We start from the raw sequence: 7,964 nt of genomic DNA, 5'->3' as shown, positions 1-7,964 counted from the left end.
GGATCGATCGACCGATCAATCCAAAGCCTCCCCGATCGATTGGGAGCAATCCAATCGATCGGGATTTGACCGTTGGCGCAGGATATAGCTGTTGGCGAGCAGTTCTCTCGGGACTTCTTCCCCTCTTCTCCATAGGCGATCACGACAGCTTCTCCACAGCGATTTTTCTTCCTCACCGCCAGTTCTTGAAGGTTCTTGGAGTCTCATCCAAGTCAAGAGGCGAGTTACAACAAGAAGAAGAAGAAGCTAGGGTTTTCATTGTAATCTTGTAAGATTCATTTGTATTTTTGCTTCTTTCTTTCTCATTGTTGTATTGTGAGGTTGTAAGGCTTCTCCGCCTTCGGTAGTTACCGAGAATGAGTGTTTTCATAGTGGAGGGTGCGTGAGTGTGTGGATCCTTGGATTAGTCACCTCTTCTTGAGGTGGATACCAAATAAATCCTAGAGTTAGCGTTTGTGTGTGTGTTTCTTTGTTCCGCTGCACATCTTTGAAGAAACAAGCAACGACCAGCACGAGATCGCGTCGAGCTATTCACCCCCCCCCCCCCCTCTAGCTACATATTTGGTCCCAACAAAAGGAAACCATATACTAAGATTTACATTAGAGGGAGTTGTACCTTTGTTGCATACCCTTCGCAATCCCAACAGCAATGTTTCTTTAGATGCAGATCTTAGCACGATTAAGTGGCCGCACCTCTATGATATCCACACAAACAAGTCTTATTTGCCTCACGAACTCACAGAGTGGAGAATGAAACAATAAAAGGTTGTGCTAGCAACTCTTCTTGGAAGTTTCGACCAAGTGAAGAAAGGAGGAGGAAGAAGAGCAAGAACACCAAAAATGCATCATGAAAATGAATCCAATACCCCTTTTTATAGATCCATGAAATTGTCTTATGCTTTAATGTCAATTGCCTTAATTGACATTAATATTTGTCTTCATCCAATGCATGAGCAATTCAAATTGTTCACTCTTCATCCAATGCATGAGTAATTCAAGTTGTACACTCCTCTTTCTTCATGAATTCAGATTCATTAAATCACTTAATGAGTCCAGCTCATTAATCATCAATCCAATTGACTCAATGAGTCTAATTTAAATTGGACTCAATCCAATAGTTGGATCCAATTGAGCCTAACTCAACGAGTCTAATTTGAATTAGATTTAATCCAATGATCTATCATATGAATCTATCTCCATTGACTTGTTCTTTGTGTGTGATCCAATAGGTTCTCGTAACGTTGGCAATGTATCCAAATCAACATTTAGATACATAAGTAATGAGTGGCATCTAGCAAGGCATCATTGCTACCCAAGTGACGAGAATATCGAGATCCGACTTAACCTTTCCGTGGCTATTATCTTGTATGACTTAATCCTTCTATCCTTGATATCCAGATTGATCAATGAGGCATAGACCATGTCATCCTCTTATCAATCTTTGTGTTTCTTGATCTCTAAGTAGACACACTCAATCAAATAAGTTCAATATCGCATATTGACTCATTTAAGCACGGTCATGCATTCTTGTGTCCTACTAATCAAGGGGCCCACAGATATCACTTCCGTTATATGGAAGAGATAGATTTCATCTACATCACTCATATCCCTCCGCATAACTTATTCCATACCCAGTGATCGACTTTATGATACACCATGTTACGCGTGACGTTTGTCGATACCAAAGTATACAACTCCTTATGTAGGGAACTGTAGTAACTTTAGGTCTAAGGATCATTCATACTAATAGTCACATGAGAATATTTATGACACTCATATAACGATCCATGAACCATTCTCAGGGCGGATCATTCAGTATATATTCTCTAATATATACTCATGTGTCAACCTGATATCTCATATCCATGACTTGTGAGATTAAGTCATCCGTTGACCTACATGCTAGTCTCAACACATTAATATTGTCCTTGCATATTAATGCTTGACTAAGAATAGTTAAAAGTAGTGTTATATGTATATCTACAATATCTCACTATCAATTCAACCAATTAATATGTTATATATTAGAACCTCCTACTCTAGGACATTATTATACTTATTCATTCGACACTGAATTAAAGTAAACATAATAACCAACTTTGCCTTTATTAATAATGAAATATGATATAAAAGGATCTCTTTACAATCTTCTCATAATTGGTACTAGGATTAATACTAACAATGTGAAGTACTTATTTTACTACTACTCATAATTATTAATGTTTATTGTGCAACGAGCTACTTGACAGTTCAAGTGATCAGATTGGATTTCAGGCAACTAGCTAGGATAAGTCTCAAGTAACGGAGTCGAGAGCATCCAAGTGACTAGAGTAAGGAGTGAGGCAACCTCGATGTTTGGGTGACTAGAGAAGGCTTCCAGGCGATCGGAGACAATGTGATCCAACAATCTGGAGGAGGCGGTCAAAATTAGAGTTTGATCACGCTCTAGGCGTCCGGAGAGAGTCTAGGCAACTGGAGTATGCGAAAACATTATTGAAGGGATAAAGTTTACAGCTACATCAGCAAGCTCTAGACGATCGAAAAGAGCTTCCAGTTGATAGGAATGGTGCCAAGTTAGCTCGACGAGGCTCTATAAAAGTAGGAGCTTTATAACAATCAATTATGAATTCTTGCTTTAGAAACTGCTCTTGTGCTTAAAGATTAGCAACAACTTTGATCTTGTAACTTTTACTTTTCAAGTTGTTATATTTTGTTTCTATTCTTGCTTAACTTTTGATTCTTGTAAAAGATTTTCTTCACCTCCATAGACTTTAAGGAAAGGAGAAATTTTAATAAGAATCCTAATTTTTCCCCCCTTAGATCTTGCACATTAATTCTACTTAACTTTGTTTAGAACTTGCAGGTTAATTGTGCTAAATACTTTATTGACTTTTGCATTCTAGTTTGTTCAAGTATTCTTCAAATAATTGCATATCCTACTTAGAATTTAATTAGGTTTTGGTTGTATTTAAATATAAATGGAATCAAAAGGTGGATAGAGAAAACTCCATTGTGCATGGAAATTTTAGTCTCACATTGGTAGCTCTAGAGTATTATGATTGATTTATATTATTTCACATGCATTGTAGTTGTGAATAAATATATGGGGAGATGCTCTCTCTCAAATGTATATATGTGTAAGGGGGTGCAAATTTATGACCCGAATTATACTGAACTAAGTTGACTCGTGTGTAAGCATGACCTGCATGCGTCAAATGTCTGATCGGTAGGAAAAAAATTTGTCCAAATGGAACAACCAACATTCAATGGTTAAGGACTATCACTATGCCTTGACATTAAATGATCTTTACTCGACATTCAATTCAAATGAGGGATGATGCTCCTATATAAGGAGACCATGGTCTTGAGGGTACACTCTCAGTTCGTCGTGATCCACCAATGATTGGTGGCTATCATGGTTTGTCGTGTCATTGTTGTTAAGTTCAGAGCGCAGCAAAAGACATATATTAAATCATGGATATTTTCGTTGTACATATAATTTAATATAAAATAACATAAAAACATACCTCGAGTCCTCGATAGGCGTGAATGATATCATAGACGGATAAGAGTCTCACATGTGACTCCTCTAACGATATCCACGTGCACTAGATCACGAACTTGATACGATCCGTTAGGTGCTAGCCTCTTGGATCGACAAAGCCTTGGAAGCACTGTCGATCTCTTCCGATAGAAGAAAGCGAAGAAGAAGTTGACGAGGGAGAAATCGAGAGAAGGAATTCTTCTATTGAATCTTTCCGAGGATGGCTACTTATAGCCTCTAAGGAATACGAAGAGTTAAGTTCCCAATAAATTCATCATTTATGATCTTCATTAATTAGGAAGATGAAGAGTTATAACCTCCATAAATTCTTCATTTATGATCTTCATTATGATGACTATTCAACTTCTCCATTAATTATCATTATGATGACTCTTCAAATTCTCCATTAATCATCATGATTATGGCTATTCGAATTCTCTCTTCTTTGTATCAAATAAATTTATATTTGATATTGATCTCGATTAGCTTCGAATACTATTGTTCATGCCTATGTGCTATGTGTGCGACCCTCTAGGTTTTATACACGAATGAAGTGTAAATCCATACACAGACTAAGGCAACCGTCTAGCAACAGTTTTTAGCCACCCAACGTGAAAAATTAATATCAGTCATAAACTATAAACCACCATGAACCAATTACTGTGTAATTCAATCTCTTCATCTACGCCTACATCCCAATTAATTCGGTACATTATGCATCATTATCTAATTAATTATTATATTTGATTTCCAAGATATAATAGATTACTCTTGAATGATAAATCATTCCTCCCATGGCCATGGATTTCGAGTTACTAATATCTCTATCAAGCGACTAGGATATCAACTCCTAATCCAAGAGAGCAATAAATCCTCTATTGACTCAATACTATTCTCTCTACGCTTCTCCATATACCCAACTACTATATTAATCACAATCTGATTAAAGACTGCTTTTAACAGTGTCAAAGCACATAACTCCATGCATAGAATAAATGAAGGTCTCAAGTCAAAAGATTAGTTACACTCGTTCATAAGAAGAATGACCAATGATGCTTAATATGTGGTTTCCTCTTAAGCGGGTCATGTCCAGTGTACCTATAAACTCAAGACACCCCCGAGTACAACTTGAATATCCATCTCTCGATCTATCTCTACCTAGTCATACTCAACGTTGATCTAGATATTCATGTCCCCTCTAGATATCTATCTAATCAAGAACTATTTTCATATTAACATACCCATTAATCTATGGGATTTTATGTTGGCGCAGCGGAGCCGACAAGAGGGGAAGGGTGAAATGCCTGAAATAGAAAAATAAAACCCTTCCTCGTTCTTCAACTAAGATTAGTAGCACACTTATATAAATGAAATTAAGTAACTAATAAACCAAAAAGACACAAAGGAATTACTTGATTATGTTGGTGCGAGAAGCATCCGACGATCGAACTCGTGTTTTGATAATGGCAAAGGATTCAAAGTTAAGGTGTTTTTTGATCTAACAAGTCTGCTTGAGTGTTTCAGGAAAGTCCTAGCTGCGGTTAGGCAAAGGGAAAACCCTAGGGGGTGGTAACCCTAGGTCATAGGGGGTGGTAACCGTATGTGGAAAGTCTTGGCAGGTCGAAGGCTTCAGGCAAAAGTCCTAGGGGGTGGTAACCCTAGGTGGAAAGTCCTGGTGTCGCGAACCAGGTGAAAGACTGGACTAGCTGGGAAGCGGATGTCCAGCAGAAAGTCCGGAAGCTTCGAGTGCTGAGCAAAAGTCCAGTCGATCTGGAGGATCGCACTGGCAGAAGGTAAAACTCCTGAGTGGAGTAGGTGAGGACGCGTTCCCCGTAGAGGGAACAGTAGGCGTCGAGTCGACCTAGGGTTTCCGGTTGGAAATCCGAAGTCAGACCCGGACAGTCCGAAAACTGTCGTTATATTCTGTTAACATATTTACTGTTGTTTTTGTTGGTGCAACCTTAGGTCAAGGTTGACCTGGTTGACCCGACTCGAGTTGACCTGACTCGAGTTGTATTTTGATGTTTGACGAGAATAGAAAAGTTGTATCTTGATGTTTGACAAGAATACAAACTTGGGAGATTGTGGGTGCAACCTTCGGTCAAGGTTGACCTGGTTGACGCGACTTGAGTTGACTTGATTCGGTAAAGTCCAAGTATGGAGACTTGGCACGGGAAACTTCCAAGTATGGAGACTTGGCACGGAAAAGTCCAAGCAGGAAGCTTGGCACGGGGAAAAGTCCAAGTATGGAGACTTGGCACGAAAAAGTCCAAGCAGGGAGCTTGGCACGGGAGAAGTCCAAGTATGGAAGCTTGGCATGGGAAGTCGGAGAGGGCTCGGCAGCTCGTTCTCCGGATTAGGTCAGAGAGGGCTCGGGAGCTCGTTCTCTGGACCAGACGAAGTCGGAGAGGGCTCGGCAGCTCGTTCTCCGGACTAGGTCAGAGAGGGCTCGGGAGCTCGTTCTCTGGACCGGATGAAGTCGGAGAGGGCTCGGTAGCTCGTTCTCCGGACTAGGTCAGAGAGGGCTCGGTAGCTCGTTCTCTGGACCGGATGAAGTCGGAGAGGGCTCGGTAGCTCGTTCTCTGGACCGGACGTGGAAGTCGGAGAGGGCTCGGTAGCTCGTTCTTCAGACTATGTCAGAGAGGGCTCGGTAGCTCGTTCTCAAGACCAGGAAGGCCTTAGGATTTAGGGATGAGAAACTCTAAATCCACATGGGCATTGGATCGGTCAGCAGACCGATCCAGTGATACTCGAGTGATCTGATCGGTCTCGTGACCGATCAGTAACCACACAGAAGCATTCTGTGGGTTATCTGATCGGTCCACAGACCGATCAGGGATCGGCAACCTCACTATGAGTGAGAGGTGGGATCGGTCTGGGGACCAATCAAACTAGGGCCTGATCGGTCCACAGACCGATCAGGGATATCCTGGACCGATCAGGCTATAGCCTAATCAGTCCAGGTCTAGCCGTTGAGACACAAGGGCTAGATTTCTTCTTCTTCTTCGCAGGTTCATATAAATCTGGAGAGGGCCTCTACAGTAGTAACGACTGTTTATTCTTGCTTCTTCCTCACTCTTGCGATCTGAGCTTTGCTGAGCTCCCTATTCCTGAAGCTTCGTGTGAGCTTCCCTCGACTGGGTGATCAGCTGCTGTTGACATCGTGAAGTTGCTGCTTCATCGAACTCCAGTCGACGAGAAGGAAAGCAAAGTGTTTTTACATTTATATTGTTCTTGTTTTCTTTCTCTATTGGTTGTACTCCATTCTTGCTGTTGCAAGAGAGATTGTGGCGAGGTTTCTCCACCCAGAAGGAGTTCATATTAGCCGGTTATCCGGGGTCTCATCCACCGACGGATTGATAGGCTTCGTCCACCTTACGGGCACGCCGAGGAGTAGGAGTATCATCTCCGAACCTCGTTACATCATCGTGTTTGAGGTTTGATCTTCTCCACTTTCGTTTCTACATTGTATTTCCGCTACTCTAACCTAAATTGTAGGAAGAAACGATAATTTGAGGCCGGCTATTCACACCCCCCCTCTCTAGCCGCATCCGAAGGTCCTAACAAGTGGTATCAGAGCAAGGTTGCTCTTCGTCGGATTAACACCCGGGGGGAGCACAAGCTAGAGAATGGATCTACTTGGAGAAGACATCACGATTCCACCCTTCTACGATCGCGACGACTTCGCGTATTGGAAGGTAAGAATGAAGTATTTTCTTATGACTAACCTAGTGAATTGGAATTGTGTACGAGTAGGTTTTACTCCTCCGGTGGATAAAAAGGGAGAACCTCTCGAGAAGAAGAAGTGGACGAAGGAACAAATCCACCAATCCACAATCAACGATGAGGTAACGAAAATCCTTGAATTTTCATTACCTAATGATATCTTGTGTAAGATAGGTGGATACAACGATGCCAAGGAGTTGTGGAACAACTTGGCTAAGTTCCATGAGGAGAGCTCCAATTCAAGTCATGAAGAGGAGTCAAGTGAGCCAAGTAGCTCACATCATGGAGGTATGGAATTAGAAGTTGAGGGCTACTCAACATCTAAGGAAGAAGATGAGGAGAGTTCTTCATCAAGATTGGTGCAAGAAGAAGCCTCTACCTCCGGAAGGGATGAAGAAGAGAGCGTATATCCATCCTCAACCCTAGGTAACTCAAGCAACTTAATTTCAAATAAATTACATATAATGTGCTTTGAGTGTAGGGAATATGGTCATTACAAGAGTAAATGTCCAAAGAGGATTAGGAAAACTCCACCGACGCCAAAGGTCAAGGAAGCCGGAGTCCCGATAAGCAAGGGCAAGGAGCACGTGGTGTGCTTCCAATGCAAGCAAAGGGGACATTATAGGAGCCAATGTCCGAGGGGGAGGCAACCTCGCAAGGACAAGAGACCAAGCACATCTATAGGGGGAGCTGA

Source organism: Zingiber officinale, chromosome 2A (genome assembly GCF_018446385.1).
Source record: "Zingiber officinale cultivar Zhangliang chromosome 2A, Zo_v1.1, whole genome shotgun sequence".
NCBI classification, from domain to species: Eukaryota; Viridiplantae; Streptophyta; class Magnoliopsida; order Zingiberales; family Zingiberaceae; genus Zingiber; species Zingiber officinale.
The sequence above is the reverse complement of the archived record's forward strand: the minus strand, read 5'-3'. Positions refer to the sequence as shown.